We start from the raw sequence: 16,698 nt of genomic DNA on the forward strand, positions 1-16,698 counted from the left end.
GGAGTAGTTGGGTAACAGAAAGGGAGGAGAGAAGCATGAGGCCATTCCAGGTAGGTACTCAGTTAGAAAACTTCAGTAGGAATGTGTTTTTTATACATCATTGAAGATAATTGTTTGAATTGAGGTCTCACTATTTTTTCTGTAAGTTTTCCTTTAGCAATAAAATGATAAATGGGAATGTTTGGCATTATAACATTGTATGAAATAAAATAGTGGGCTGAAACCTACACATTTATCTACAGGGCACTGCCCAAATATATTTTTCAACAAGCATACAATGGAAAACTATGCAAATATTGAGGTAGCTCTCGTATACTGGTTTGGAAGGATCTCAAAAACACATTATTACATGAAGAAACCAAAGTGCAGAGGGGTATCTATAGTATGTTGTGAATTTGACTATGAGGAGAGGAGATGTGTACTGGTATTTATTTGTGCATGCAGAAAAACAGTCTCCGGAACACTGTTCAAGGAGTTGGTCATTAATTGGGGGAAGGGAGGACTGTCTGGGTGATGGGGGCACAGGTGGGAGAGACTTCATTGTAATCACTTTTAGACTTTTAGATTCTTCAATCAGGTGAACATATAATGATATATCGTCTGAAATGTGAAATAAATGGAAAAGAGGAAGGAAGGGGAGGGGAAAGGAGGGGACAACAAGAGGGAAAGAGGGACACACGTAGCTTCCACTAGGGTCTACCTTAGGGTACTAAGAAGGTCATTTGGCTCAGGGTGTGATTTTCAAGAGGGTCTCAAAATTTCATCTCCAAATGAGATTGTACCCACACTAACAAAGACTACACTTACCTGCAACTTTAAACTTGTGTCCCATTACCAAGTGCCATCTTCTGTAGTATATTTTGAACCAAATAAGCCAGGCAATGAAAGACAAATACCATATGATCTCACCGTTAACAGGAACCTAATCAACAAAATGAACAAGCAAGCAAAGCATAGCCAAAGACATTGAAATTGAGAACAGGCTGACAGTGATCAGAGGGGGAAAGGGTGAAGGGTTTACAGGAACAACTATAAAGGACACATGGACAATGACAAGGGTGGGGTGGAAACAGGGGAGGGAGGTGGGGAGGGCTGGGGTGGTGGGGAGGGGTGGGGAAAAAAGGCAGAAAACTGTACTTGAACAACAATAAAAAAGAAATGAATTTTTAATACATCCATAGGATGTAATAACCTGCAGATATTAAAATAGTGACATGGGAAAACATACATAATATTTTACCAAGTGAAAAATACTTCTAGAAGTGCATTATATCATTTTCATAATGTATATATATTATGTATGTAACAGTGGGGGTCTCCATAACTTGAGTGCACTTCTCCCTTTAATGCTTCTTTGTGTTTTACAGATTCCCAGTGTAAGAATGTGTCATTTTGGCAATTGTAAAATGTAAAAATAAAAATGCAAAATGTAAAAAAAAAGAATTTTATAAACACTGTAATTACCTTTAAATAGCACAATATTTTCTCCATTTATTATGCTTTGTTTACAAATTATCTAGTTAAATGATTAATTTGTATAAATATTTAAGAAAACCTACATACCAAGAAACCCTATGTTTGCATATTTTCACTTTTATATACAGGTGGGAGCTTCAAAAAATGGTAATGAACTGAACTTCTTTCTGTTTGGCTCTGCATCAACTCTGTCTTGTATGGAGTTCATGATTATACTCAGGGAGACAGTCTGGAGTCTTCTGTAAGTTAAATACATCATTATTCTTCATAGTAAGGTCTCAAACCAAAGTCTGGTTCATAAATTTTTTATTACGGGTTGGTATGTGAGGGTGTGTTTTTACAAGCTATTGTTTAGTTTGAGCTGTGAGATTTTTCTTCCTTATTCTCTTGAAAGGGACAGTATATTCACAAGTTCTATGGCACTAACTAGATAGAAGAGTCCAGAATTTCAGACTGTGCTCCCTTGCCAGGATGTAGGTGTGTATTTTCTAAAACACACATGGCCATACATATGTTCAAGCATTTCTTTGTAAGAGGGCACAGTATAAGTGGAGACTCTGCTTCCATTGTTCCCGTCAGGCAGCATGTCCAGTGGTTAGGAGCGCTGACTCCAGAGCCAGATGCCCCGAGTTTGAATTCAGCTTCACTGCTAGCTGGGCAATCTTGGGCAAGTGCATTGATTTTCATGAGTCTCTATTTTCCCTTGTGTACAGTGGGTATAAAATAACTGTTCCTATTAACAATTATATCCACCTCATAAGGTTGTTGCAAGGGTAAAATAAATTAATAACTTTATAGGCTCTTAGAACAGTGTCCAGCATATAATAGAAACTATGTGTTAGCTATTGTCACTCTATTAGACTCCCGGCAGGCCACACAGGACTCACAATTTCCTAAGTGACACTCTTACTTCATTCATTATTCAAACAACACCTGGATGCCTAAATGTGTCAGGCATTATGCTAATCTCTGGGCAACTAAAAGACTGTCCATTTTCCACTCTCTTAAAATAGCAATACTGACTCTAGCCCTGGCTGGTGTGGCTCAGTAGATTAAGTGTTGGCCTGCAAACAGAAAGGTCACTAGTTCGATTCCCAGTCCGGGCACATGCCTGCGTTTTAGGGCAGGGTCCCAGTTGGGGGCATGAAGAAGCAACTGATCGATGTATCTCTCATATACCAATGTTTCACCCCCTCTCTTTCTTCCTCCCTTCCCCTTTCTCTAAAAATAAATAAATAAAATCTAAAAAAAACACATACAAAAAGAAAAAACTGACCTGTCATATCTTCTCAAGAATCTTTGTGTCTGGGTTGTGGAGTTCCCTTATCTAGAGCAGGATTCCTGGGAGTGCGACCGTGCTCTGTGGCTTGCCTGCAAAAATTCTGTCACTTCATCAAGAATGAATAATGTGGGGAATGTACTGGAATTCCTCAAAGCCAGCTCTTCCCAAACCTGCATCTGCGTCAGACCTGCATGGTGATAGCTGCCAGGACTGGCAGTGTAGGGTGACATCAGGATGGGGCTTGGTGTGGGGACATACAGTTCCTAGCATTTGCCGGGTTAGCCTCCCATGGGGTGGCCTCTGCCTTGCTTTCCAATAGCTTTCCTCCAGCCAGTCTTAAGCCAGGATAACAAACAGGGCTACAAAACTATTTACTCTGAAAATCCTGGCTTTAGTTGAGTTAAATCTTTTGTACATGTTGTTAAATGACTTCAGTGTTGAAAGGATTCTGGGGTTCCTGCAGTTTTCAGTTTACGTAAAAGGAACTCACAAGGCTCTTTTTCTAAGTGCCCCCCCTACCCATATTTTACTTCCAGCACCCACCTGGTACCATACAGTTGTTACAATGTTACTGATTATATTCCCTATGCTGTAATTTATATCCCCATGACAATTTTGTAACTACCAATCTGTATTTCTTTTTTAAAAGGTTTATTTATGTATTTGTTTTTAGAAAGAGGAAGGGAGAAGGCAGGGAGAGAGAAATACTGATGTGCAAGAGGAGAGAAACATCCATCAGGTAGCCCTCGTGGACCCGCAGTGGGGACCTAGCCCGCAACCCAGGCAGGTGCCCTGACAGGAGTTGAACCAGCGACCTTTTCGTTTCACAGGCGGGCGGTCAATCCACTAAGCCACACCAGTCAGGGCAAGAGGCTCTTTCATTTTGTAGTAAGAACGGAATGTGGAAGGGAGAAAGTGGGGTAAGAGAACTAACATTTATTTAGCACTCTCTCTGTGCTGGGAAGTTTATATATGTTGTCTTTTGGGGTACCTTCCAGACGAGGCCCTTTCTTTACTTACCTGTGCATCCCCTACAGCAACAAGCACGCCACCTCGTCTACAGTGAGTGCCCTCGTGTTGCATAATATGAATATATGCATGGTATGTGTACACCGGTCTGTCTGTCTGTCTGTCTAATTTTTGCTAAAGCTCACGTCATTTAAAAGTACACACTGTGGTTTCCATCGAAGACCATCCCATAATTTCTCTGTCAAATAACTGATGTTATACTCACTATCATATACCTGCAAAGCTAATTGATTTGACATTATAGTCCTTTGAACTTAGAGATGTTTTCAGTAGCGTGGATCAAATATCTCTGTGGGTGTGATGAAAATAAGTTTTTAATTAAAATTATTACATTGAGCTTATTTCCATTGCCCATAAAACAGGACTCCCCCGTCTCCTGGTGAAATTCTGGCACTGAGGAACAGTTGAAGGAGAAGCACGTATACTGAAAAGCTGAATAGGGAGGGAGGGAGAGAGAGTCAGACAGAGGAGGGAGCACATTGGCATCTCAGGTTTCACCCCTCCCTCTACTTCTTAGTTATTTCAGGTCAAGATTTAGAACTGAGATGAACCAATTAGACATCAGCTTCTGGGAATTGCTTGTGCTCCATAATTTAAATAAATATCGGGTCAGTGATTCCAAAGTTCTGTCATCCTGAACTACCATTGTAGTGTTTACAAGACCTTGGCATTACCTGTGCCAGTATTTCTTACGTTTTAATCAATTTACTTTCTTAAAATTAATTTTTTTAAGAAAAAGGACTTTCTGTCATACCATAAAACTGGAGACAGGCATCACTTGCTAAACATCGAATGTACCTATAAAAGTAAATCTAATGAAAACAAAGAAAATATTGGAAAACAATTCAAACTGAACCTCTTTCCTGGTATTTAAGCTTGTGGCATTCTCCCTGTTTAGAGGACTACCGGAAGACCAGCAGCAACTGAGAGTTTTCCCTAGGGGTAATAAGGAAGAATGAAATGAACTTGAAGAGGAATAACTTTTTCCTTGTGTAATTTAATATATTTTAATGCTTCTGAGCCATCACCCAAAACTATCTTCTGTAATATACATCATGCCACACATTGCAAAACATCTTATCAGAGAATCTTTTCATGATTTTGGCATTTGCTCACACCCAAGTTTTTGTTAGAAATACCTGTCATAAAATTAGAAGAACTAGTCGTTCATGCACTTCCTATATTTCAATTTAATGTGTCTAGTAGAGATTTTCTAGAAGAAAATCTATAAAAGGGAAGAACAAGGCATATTGTCAAAGTCAATGGGGATAAGGGACATCGTAGTCCTAATATTGCTGACCATTTTGGGAGAAAGTCTTTGAGAGAAGCATGTACCATCTCTTGGGGGGAAGATAGGGATGGTTACATTGACTTCTCCTGAACATCAGCCAACAGTCTGGATGGCGTTTCTACCCTTGAGCACTCTTCTTCCTAGAGGTCTTCCAGGCTGCTGCCTGTGGCTGTCAGTGCATTCTCCAGATAGGTCCTGGTTGTTCTCCTCGATGCAACTCAGGTCTCTCATCTCTCCCCATAGTTCACAGATACTTCAAGTCAAGGGCTGTAGACATTCACTTGATAAAGGATCACAGATTAGCTGCAACCACATGCTTATAGTGGAGTTACACTGAATGCACATTGGACTTGCATGAGAGAGGGTACACACTGTAAACATGTCCAAATTGCCATGTTGGTCTCTATCAAGGCTTCTGAGGCTTCAAGCACTTAAAAGTACTCACTATGTGCTAGATATGTTCCAAGTTGCTCTATAATTATTAGCTCATCTCAACTTTGTCACAGCCTTCTGAGCACCTGCTATGTGATCGTAAAGCACTGTACTTTATTACATTATCCCTTATTCTTACAACAATCCTTGAAAGTAGTAGTATTCCCACTGTTGTAACCACTCCTCAGAAACAGGAAGAATCCCCCCCACAAAACTTGGTTAGTATGTCCAGACTGATGATCACACACACGAAGAGGGTTTGAAAAGATTACTCACATGATGAGTAATCCTGTGGGGCAGGGTGGCAGGGTGGCTCCCAAGCAGATAAAAAAAAATGACATGAGAGACAGCAAGAAAATGACACTGGCTTGGGGTGTGTGCGTGTGTGTGTGTGTGTGTGTGTGTGTGTGTGGTTGGGGGTGGGACCAGGGCGAGGGCCCCCACATTTGGTTTGAACTTTTCATCAGCACCAAAGGAGGGAGCACCGGGGCTTTCTTACCAGATGTGAGGCAGAAGGTGAAAGAGGAAGGGGTGAGGCTTCAAAGTTGTCAGTAGTCGAATATCAAAAAATAGAACCTGATTCTTTATTATATACATTTTACCAGTGAAGAAACTGATATTCTATGATATTATGCTTTGGATTAGGCATGATTCTAGATCAGTCCTTCTGTGTGTGATTTAGTCCACATTGTTCTGTGGTCACATGCTAGGTCCCCTTCTTGAAAACACACACCCCTGATCATTGAAGGAGGGTGAGAGACAGAGGAAAGCCAAAACCCATCGCAAATCCATCTACACTTTGGAGACTAGAAAACCAATGTAGCTTGGCACAGTGGAAGGAACATGGCCTTAGGAAATAGACAGATTTGCTTATTAGGTCTTCAACTGATGGAAGGGAGATAGGACTCAACACACAGGTATGCTGGGACTTCAGGTAAGTCACATTATTGATGAATATGAACACATAAAACAGCGATTTTCAACCTTTTTCATCTCATGGAACACATAAATTAATACTAAAATTCTGTGGTGCACCAAAAGATATATTTTTGTCAATCTGACAAAAAGTAGGTATAATTTTGATTCATTCATACTGGAAGACTATTGTTGTGTTGGTTGTTGTCATTTCTTTATTTGACAGTCTAAGGGAAAAGGTGTCAGAGCTCCTGACCAAACAGTCAGGGACTGCATGTTCTAAAAACTCTTGCAGCAGACCTAGTGCCAAGGTCTCCAGGCTGTTGGCTCAGTCCTTCCAGAACTCACGTGCACTTTTTCTATGACAGAGAAAACTGCTACTAACTATAGCTTCAGAACTGTTTTACACTTATCAGAGGTCACACAATAATAACTAGTCACTATTTAATGAATGCTTACAAATGAGCTTTAGAAACATCGCCTATTCCTAAGCTTGGAATTGCCTATGCATCTGAGATGGTGTGCCAGCATTAAGCTGCCTGGACATGCTGTACTGGTTATAAATCAACAAGGCTTTATTTTCTTATCCTCGTGCTGTACCGGCACACACGCCTTTGCTCAAAACCACTCAAGTGTAGCTGGAGAAGTCGTCTTTCTCTGTTTCTCCTTATAACCTCAAGTGGATAAATTTGAACTGGAAGGAAGGTGGAGATAAAGATAGAATTTTATCAACTAAGGGGAAAATAATGTGATCTATTTACCTATGTATCATTTATCTACCTGTCTATATTACATAGGGTACATATACTATATAAAAGACTATACTAATACCATACAAAATATAAAAATCATATTATAAATATGATAATTATTAATATGTTATATATTCTGTTTATACATAATTTTCTTTTTTCCAAGTTGTAAATTTGGGGTATCTCTCTGATCATAACCAATTTATCTTGCCTTTCATCTCTAGTGTACATTTAAGAACTTTACGGAAAAATCCAAACAGATGACTAATATAAAGGCAATTTGAAGTGCTTGATGGAAAAGAAATAAAGTGCTTGACTGTCAGTATTATCATAGCAAAACTTCCATAAAGTTCACATACTCCTTTTATTTCTCAAGGTTTGAGGAATACAGAGAAATCTTACTACAGAGTGTTTTTCTAATTTGGTTTAGAGATTTAATCTAATTTACATCATTTCCAAGCTCTTTGACCTTCTGGACTTCGGGCCACCCTTAATACATACTTATACTAGTTGTGAATGTGTATCAGGGCAAAACATATGGCTCAGGGAGGTTAGTAATTTGGAGCCCTTCAAACTGATATTATTTAAATGTGTATTCAATTCACCAGTGAGGCCTTCAGAGGAGCCCCCGTCCCTGGCTGACATTTGACTGCAGCCTTGTGGAGGACCATGGAGCAGAGGACCAAGCTAAGCCATGCCTGATCCTTGACCCACAGAAACTGAGAGGTAATAATCACGGGCTGTTTTAATTCACTAAGTTTGTGGTAACGTGTTATACAGCAATAGATTACTACAGGCAGTGAGCAGGGATGGTCGCACAGACCACCTAGCCAAAGCTCCAGTGCCGACTGGAATCACATCCTCACAAGGTGATTAGGCAACCAGCTGTGTTCCCTGAACATGCCCCCCCCAGAGACCTTGCCATTGGTACTGGTCACAGATCTTTGCTGCATGCCCCAGAAACCCACTCTAATGAGCTTAAGTAAAAATGGGGCTTATTGGCTGACATACCTGAGAATCTAAGGGTTTACAAAGCACCCTCAGCCTCAGCTCTGACTGACCCTTGAGGGGGAATGTGCCAATGTTTGAACTGATAACTGTGTCCAGATGGATCAAGGTCTCTGAGTGGTTGGCATGTTCCCTGTAGTGGGGAAGTGGGGTCCGGGGAGGACATTGCATCTGAAAGCCTTGTCATGTCATAAATAATTATCCAAATGAAAATTGCAATTGTGTTTCCAGAACAAGAGGTATGCAGGGCAGGCAAAATCTCAGCTATCTGCCATACTATTCTAACCAGAATCTCATGAAAATAGTGCTGCTGACCACACATGAACTTCTCTCCCAGAGAAGTCCTGATAAATATGGATTGTTAGATCTCTTTATAATCCTAGCGATTAAAGGACATTTATTAAACTATAATGTACATTATAATCTGCATATTTTATACTGGCACATACATGAATTTTCATGAACTGAGTACACCCTGTAATCAGCACCCAGATGAAGAAATATTATCAGTGACACAGAAGTCCTGCTGCGTGTTCCTTTTCAGTCATCATTCCTGCTCCCCTCCCCATCAGGGATAATCACCGTCCTGACTTCTAAGAACATTGATTAGTTTTGCCTACTTTAATATTTCATACAAAGCGAACAATACCATATGCTGTCTTTTGTGTTTGGCTTATCTGCCTATCATTATGTTTCTACGATTCATCCACATTGCTGTTGTAGCTATAAATTATTCATTAACATTTCTGCATAGGAATTTATTTTGTGATTGTATCACAATTTATGTATCCATTCTGCTACTGATGGCCATTTAGGAAATTTCCATTTGGGGCTACTCTTTAGAGTGCTGCTAGAAACATGCCAGTGCACGTCTTCCGGTGACTATGTGAGTGCATTTCAGTTGGAATGCACATAGGAGTAGAATCGCTGGGTCTCAGGGGTTGCTTACCTTCAGCTTTAGTACCAAGCAATTTTCCAAGAGATTATATCAATTTATACTCCCACCAGTGGTGTATGCACATGCTGGTTGCTACACATCTTTGTCTGGTCTTTCTATTTTCCACCTTTTTCATTTTAATCATTCTGGTGGTAAGTAGTATATTACATTATGGTTTTCATTTGCAATATCTTCATGACTTATGAAGATGGGCACTTCTTCATGTGCTTATTACCTATTTGAATGTCTTTTTTGGTAAGTCTTCTGGAAAACTTGTTTTATTGAGTGTCTTTTTCTTATTGATTTGTAAAAGCTTTTTTATTATATTCTGGTTATGTCATTTGCCTAATAAAATGATTGCAAATATCTTCTCCAACTTTATCAGTGCTTTTTCATTCTTTTTTTTCAATTAAAAATTAAAGACTTTAGTGCAACAAATGAAAATACATTTTCTCTGAAGTCTTTTGTTCATAATATTATAAAATATTTTTTGCTGTTGATTCATCTCATTCAGTGTCACACTTTTTTCTTTTTCAATATAATTTCTTCCTACATTGAGAGATATCAATTTCCAACTAAATCATCAATAATTAATGCTCTCAAAGACTATGGTGAATTCATAGCTGCCTCTCTGATATTTGTTATAGCATGCTAAAGTTTTGGTTGTTTTTTCCTTCTTAATCATGTCTTTTGATGAACAAAGTTCTCAATTTTAACATAATCTATTTTTTTCCTTTCTTGTTTAGTGGTTTTTGTGTCTTATTTAAAAAACCTTTGCAAACTTAATTCCATGATGTTTTATCATATCTCAGTAATATTGTAAGGGCCACAAGTTCAGGTCAGTTCTCATCAATAGTAGACATCCATTTGGGTTGATATTTCACTTACTTTTGAAAAGATCATTGAACTTGTGGTTTCTGGGTAGAGTCCAATAACCAACTAATGCATCTTGGCATCTGCCACATTTCAGAAAAATGTTTTCATCTGACTGATTTTTTCGAGTCATTTTCTAACACTCAAATTGGGAAGAAAACTCGAATTGTTGTTTACCTAACTTTTCTCAGAATCAGGTTGACCTAAAGGAAAAAGCACCCATTCAGTACAAATGGGCTTTTGTCTGATGCTTTTTTTTAGCAAATCATTGCCTCTCTCTGAACCACAGTAACCTCATCTACAAAAGTTGGGAAATAATTTCTGCCATGTGAATATCATAGTATTGTTATGAAAATAACAACAATGATAACAATGACAATAAAATGATAGAGTGCCTACAGTGCACCAATACTGTATGGAATAGCTACTATGGAAAGACACACTGCCAAGAATTTGGGCAAATAGAGTGAATATGACACACAATCTGAGGTTTACTACTAACTGGGAGTGGCAGGAAAGTATAAAAATGACTGAAATTTACATTAGGGAGTAAACTCACTTGATTTTCTCTGGAGAAATGTTCAGCAAAAGACTTTCTAGTTATATGCAAAGGACAAAATGAAGCCAGAATTTATAGGGTCAAATATATAAAAGGTTCAGTAGTTGAATTCTATTCTCTAACCTTATTCTAACATTTGAAACTGTATACAGATCGATGGCTCTGTTTTATTAATTCCTGCTCAGAATCTGGCTACCCTTTTCACTGCTTATTTTGGAAGGCTAACCACTCTTTGAAAGCCTTCCATTGATAAAACCATTTTGGAAAACTCTTCAGTGCTACTATGAGAGCCAATTTACGAGGCCCATCATAAAACCTGTCTGCTTCCTTTTCAATGCTATTTTAACTAAAAACGGCATTATCCTTCTTTGGCATCAGACTTCACTCTGAAAGACTTTACGCTGTTTCTGAAATCACATCCACTTTTCATGGAAGACTGTCACCAGCTACATTGTTTACCTAGAAGTACCTGAGTGTGGGGTTGCCAGAGTTAGCAAATAAAAACTTAGGATGCCCAGTTAAAATTGAATTTCAGATAAATGATGAAATTTTTAGTATAAATATGTTCCATGCTTGTGCCAAAATCAAATTGAACTGGGTGTCTGCACATTATCAGTATTCCCCCCCAGGTGATGAGGACCTCTGGAAGAGGAGTTGCTGAGACGGCTTTGTGTGATGGTGCCATTCCAGGACGACGACACAGCTGCTCAAGGCAACGACCTCGAGATTTTGTTTCATTTTTTATTTTTTATTTTTGAGGTTTTGTTTTAAAAAGAGGGATCACTTTATATTATTGTCAGATTTTATAACATGATAGCCAAGAAAAGCACATAGGAGGCAACAAGCCACAAAAAGTCTGTGGGTTTTATTAGTGTGTATTGTTTATTACACTTGGACAATCTTTTCTATTAGTAAATACAGTTCCTTGTAACCTCTCTAAAATCAACCTAGCTTATTTAATAAGTCAGACATTTTTTAAAATGACAAGCCCTATATTGAGGTATGATCGACATATAATAAGAATACATATTTAATGTGTACAGCTAAATGAGTTTGGGCAGACCAACTCATTTTATTGGAATGTCATAGGAAATGCTGAATAAAACAAACAGGAAAGTTGTACCACAGTGAAAATAAAAAGGGGAATTCCCCCTTGAGGACTGGCCTTACCTTTGACCAGTTCTGGTTTTAACTTTGTTCCTTGTGGCTGCTCTGGTGGAGCAGTCCAAGATTTTCTAAGCAAGTGCCCAGTGTATCCAAGAAACACTGCTTCTTGCCTTTGTTTAACCATTATCTACTAATAGTAACTTGTCTTTAAATAATCCAGACAGTAAGTACCATCAGCACTCCGCTCGCTTATAGAAATGACAGGGCTGATGTTGTGAAGCATGAGGCACGTGATCAGGTGTTTGTATCCTTTTGAGTTTTTAAATAATGCTTAGTATACACTCGGTGTTTTCCTGACACTGCATGCCTTCTATATGCAACATGAATTTCCTTTGAATCCCTTTCTTTGTGCTTTGAGTAGTTTCTAGTTTTATTTTTAAAAGTGAAAAGTTACTTTTTTTGTACAAGAAAATTAGTAGAAGCATTTTGCGAAGGGTAGGAGCTCCTTCTTTCTTTCTTTCTGCTACATAGAATTCCACTGTGTAAAATCATCATAGTTTTTTTGATCCACTCATTTACTGGTGGGCACTTAGGTTGCTTCCAGCACTTGGCTATAGTAAATTGTGCTGCTATGAACACTGGGGTGCATAGGTTCTTTTGAATCAGTGTTTCAGGATTCTTAGGGTATAATCTCAGCAGTGGAATTGCTGGGTCAAAAGGCAGCTCCATTTTCAGTTTTCTAAGGAAACTTGATATTGTCTGGAATAGCCCAACACTACAAGTTTTGTTGGCTTGAAATAAATTTCAATCATTTTCGGTCACACACTTGCATTTTGGCGAGCGAGACAATGAGAGAGACTGTCCTGATGCTGTTGGGCCACCTGTAAGTGGAACCTAATCAACAAAACAAGCAAGCAAGCAAAATATAGCCAGAGACATTGAAATAAAGAACAAACTGACAGTAACCAGAGGGGAGGGAGGAGGATAAGGGGAGGGGGGAAGGGAAGGGTCATCAAGGAACATGTATAAGGGACACATGGACAAAGTCAAAGGGGGATAGGATCAAGGGTGGGAGATAGGGATGGATAGGGGAGGGGAGAGTGCTGGGGGGAAGGTGTAGACATTTGTACTTGAACAAAAATTACAAAAATAAAAATTTATTAAAGATCACAAAAGCCCTTTGGGGTTAAAACTAAAAAAATCGTTTTAACATTTACACATAACATATTTTTAAATAACAATAATAAACCAATTATAGGTTAATATGAAGAAAATATTTACATAAAAATAACTATATTTTCCACAACAAAAATTTTAATAAGAATAGCAACACTGCTTTTACAAATTTGTAAATCTCTTTAATGTCTTGCTGAATAAAAGATAGCTATGTTGTCCTGTTTAAAAGAAGAAGAAGAAGAATTTTGCAAGAAAGCAGAAAAGGCAATAAGGAGTCTGTTCTCATTCAATCAATAGTAAATGTCTTTTAAAAACTTAGAGTTTCCTTAACTAGCTAAAAAAAATTTTTGATAATCTTATCTTATTGAGTACAATGTGAGGTTCCTAAACTTGGAAGAGAGTTGAGAATTGTTACTGCTTTTCAAAATTTGAGTCTCGGCCTGTGAATGGAGAGTAATTGAAATTATAAAGACAAAAGAATTGCTAAGAGGTTCAAAGTAAACAAGCCAAGTGGAAAAAATAAAAGAGGGAAACCATTAACTCTAGGAAAAGCTAAAGGTTATACATGAAGGTCAATTTTTCCTTAGTACACATCATATGACTTGGCTGTGAATAAATTTATTAGTCATGATAAAATATCTGCTAATCTTTTCCTGTAACAAAATATTTATGATATATCTCTGTTGGAAAAATTGGGGACAGAAGGTGTGTGAAGGCGGGGAAAAGTGGGGGCCTGATAAGGGTGCGAAATTCTTGGTTTTCCCGGTTAAAAGTTAACAGGAAATACCTAAGCCTTAAAATATTAAGAAATAGGTATAGCACATAGTTGTTTAGAAATTTGGAGTGAACAGCATTATGCCTTGGAAGACAGCAAAGCACCAGCCTTAACAAAGCTAATGTGTCTAGGTCCATCCAAATTCACTTTTTTCCTAGAAATAAACATAGGAATAAAAAATTTTAAATACGTTTTAGTCATTATGCCATTACAGTTGTCCTAAATTTTCCCTTTTTGCCCCCCTCCACCTGGTATTCCCCTTCCCTCCAGCACCCGTCCCCCTTTAGTTCATGCCCTGGGTAATGCATGTAAGTTCTTTGACTTCTCCATTTCCTATACTATTCTTAACCTCCCGTCTATTTTCTACCTACCAATTATGCTTCTTAATCTCTATACCTTTTGCATCATTCTCCTCCTTCTCCCTCCCAGCTGATAACCCACCAAGTGATCTCCATATCTATGATTCTGTTCTGGTTGTTTGCCTAGTTTGTTCTTTTAGATTCAGTTGTTGATGGTTGTGAACTTGTTGCCATTTTAATGTTCATAGTTTTGACCTTCTTCTTTTTCTTAAGTATTTTCCTTGAACATTTCATGTAATAATGGCTGAGTGATAATTAACTCCTTTAGCTTTACTTTGTCTGGGAAGCACTTTATCTGCCTTTTCATTCTAAATGATAACTTTGCTGGATAAAGTAATCTTGGATATAAGTCCTTGCTTTTCACCACTTTGAATACTTCTTGCCAGTCCCTTTTGCCTGCTGACTGTCTTATGAGAACTCCTTTGTAGGTAAGTTTTTGCTTTTCTCTTGCTGCTTTTCAGGTTCTTGCTTTATTATTAACCTTTGGCATTTTAATGATGTGTTTTGGTGTTGCCCTTTTTGGGTCCACTTGTTTAGACTCTGCTTCCTGGACTTGTATGTCTATTTTCTTTGTCAAATTAGGAAAGTTTTCTTTCATTATTTTTTCAAATGAGTTTTCAATTACTTGCTTTTCCTCTTCTCCTTCTGGCATTCCTATGATTCAGATGTTTTTGTGCTTAGAGATGTCCCAGAGGGACCTTATACTATCCTTGTTGTTTTTTTTTTTTAATTCTTTTTTCTTCTTGCTCTTCTGGTTGAATGTTTATTTCTCCTTTACGTTCTAAATTGTTGATTTGAATCCCAGCTTCCTTCCCTACACTGATAGTTCTCTGTAGTTTTTTCTTTATTTAACTTAGTGTAGCCTTCATTTCTTCCCTTATGTTGTTGCCATACTCAGTGAGTTTTTTGAGCATCCTGATCACCAGTTGTTGAACCCTGCATCTGATAGGTTGGCTATCTCCATTTTGTTTAGTTCTTTTTCTGGGGTTTTGTTCTGTTCTTTCATTTGGGCCACATTTCTTTGTCTGCTCCATTTGGCAGCTTCCCTGTGTTTGTTTCTGTGTATTAGGTAGAGCCGCTTTGACTCCCTGTCTAAGTAGCATGGCCTATTGTAGGAAAGGCACCTGTAAAGTGTGTGGGGTGGAGCCTTAGGTAATCACCAGGGTGGGGCAACCTGCTTCACTGCTAAAGGGGCCGCTGTCACTGCCTGGCTTTTGGAGATTTGCCCAACACTCACTCCATCTCCAGTTACTTCATCTACTCTCTGTATGTGACTGGCACCATTCCAGCTATTGCCCTGGTGGTGAATCCCAGAGTGGGTGGGTTTGTGTATGTTTTAAGTCCATGTGAGCCCTTTAAATGGAGTCTCCTGAAAATCTGGCAGTTTATTCTGTCACCCCCAACCCCCACTGATTTTCAAAGCCAGAAGTTGTGGCTTATATTCCTGGTACTGGAATCCTGCACCATGTGGTCTGGTCTTGAGTTGGGATTGCTCACTCCCAAGGTATCCCTCCTGATTTTTATCCACCACACATGAATGTGAGACTGTCCATTCCATTGCCACCACCGGCTCTCTGTGCCGCACTGCATCTCCACACCTCTCCACCAGTCTCCATGACTGTGCCCCTCCTACCCATCTGGGTGAATGTGGCTTCTTTAAATCTCTGGCTGTTGAACTTCCATACAACTCACTTTTCTGATGTTTGTGGGTGTTGTTTGTTTTGAGATCTAGTTGTAATTTTTTCTATGGTTGGGTGAGGCGACGAAGCTTGTCTGCCTGCCTACGCCTCCATCTTGACCAGAAGTTAAGAATAAAGTTTTGAACTTGTGGGCCCTTTTCTGATCTGAGAATGAGCTGGGAAACTCTTGCCTCCTTCCTTTCTTTGCTATTTTCTAGGAGGTGAAGGGCCTTGTGATGGCACAAAGGGGAGAGCTTTGACTAGATTAAACACTCAGGATGCCATGGAAATTGATTAAATCAACAATAGAGTCAGCTTATTGAGACTTTGACAACTTTCAGAATTCTTCAGTCAAGCTTCAGATTTCTGAGGACAAGAGAAAGCTCATAGTCTACTAGGCTGAGACTTGGGTTTGGATTGGGTTGTAGGTGCTTTCCACTTGGCTAGCAAAATTGTCCTACTGATAGAATGGGAAAAGCAGCCAGGGCTGAGCTAATATTTCTCATAGCTGTGCTAGGCTAAGTTTCCTCAGAAGCCAGTTATCCTTTGGCATCAGACACCTGGCTGGCCAGTGAAAGTTTCAACACACCACCAGGTCCAGTTGGCTGCCCTTAGAAGAAAGGGACAGAAGAGACACCCACAGTGCCAGTAAGCAGAGATCTTGCAATGTGGGGATACACTCCTTCCCTTCTACCTTTACAATAAAGGAAGTTTGGAGCATTGTTTTCTTTTTGGACCCTCTCCTCATCTTAGAGTCTCTGGGACTTTTTGCTGTGGTAGAAAGATCATTTTGTGCTAGTTCTGTCACAGAGAGGACTGGACTGGACCTTTGCCAAAATCTGTAGGAACAGCCCAAGTCACATAGAGCTTAAAAGTCAAGTACGGTCTTGCTGTTGGGTTGCTACATTTATAAAAAATCTCCTTCAGGCATTCTAGGTTTCAGTAAGAGGAGAATCACTCCTTATCTCAAGTCTGGAATGCAAATACTGAGTTGTAAAGTCACTTAGATGATCTCCTTTGAGATCGGTGCCTCTACAAAAAGTTACAA

At 39.0% G+C, this 16,698-nt stretch overlaps 1 long non-coding RNA gene across 2 annotated transcripts in view; it reads right to left on the minus strand.

Annotated features, from left to right (window-relative positions):
* The window catches only part of LOC123810713, a 38,020-nt gene that overhangs the window by 7,721 nt on the left and 13,601 nt on the right, over nt 1-16,698 (minus strand). The window lies entirely within an intron of this gene.

Source organism: Phyllostomus hastatus, unplaced genomic scaffold (assembly GCF_019186645.2).
Source record: "Phyllostomus hastatus isolate PE091 unplaced genomic scaffold, TTU_PhHast_1.1 phas_scaffold_755, whole genome shotgun sequence".
In the NCBI taxonomy this organism is placed as follows: domain Eukaryota; kingdom Metazoa; phylum Chordata; class Mammalia; order Chiroptera; family Phyllostomidae; genus Phyllostomus; species Phyllostomus hastatus.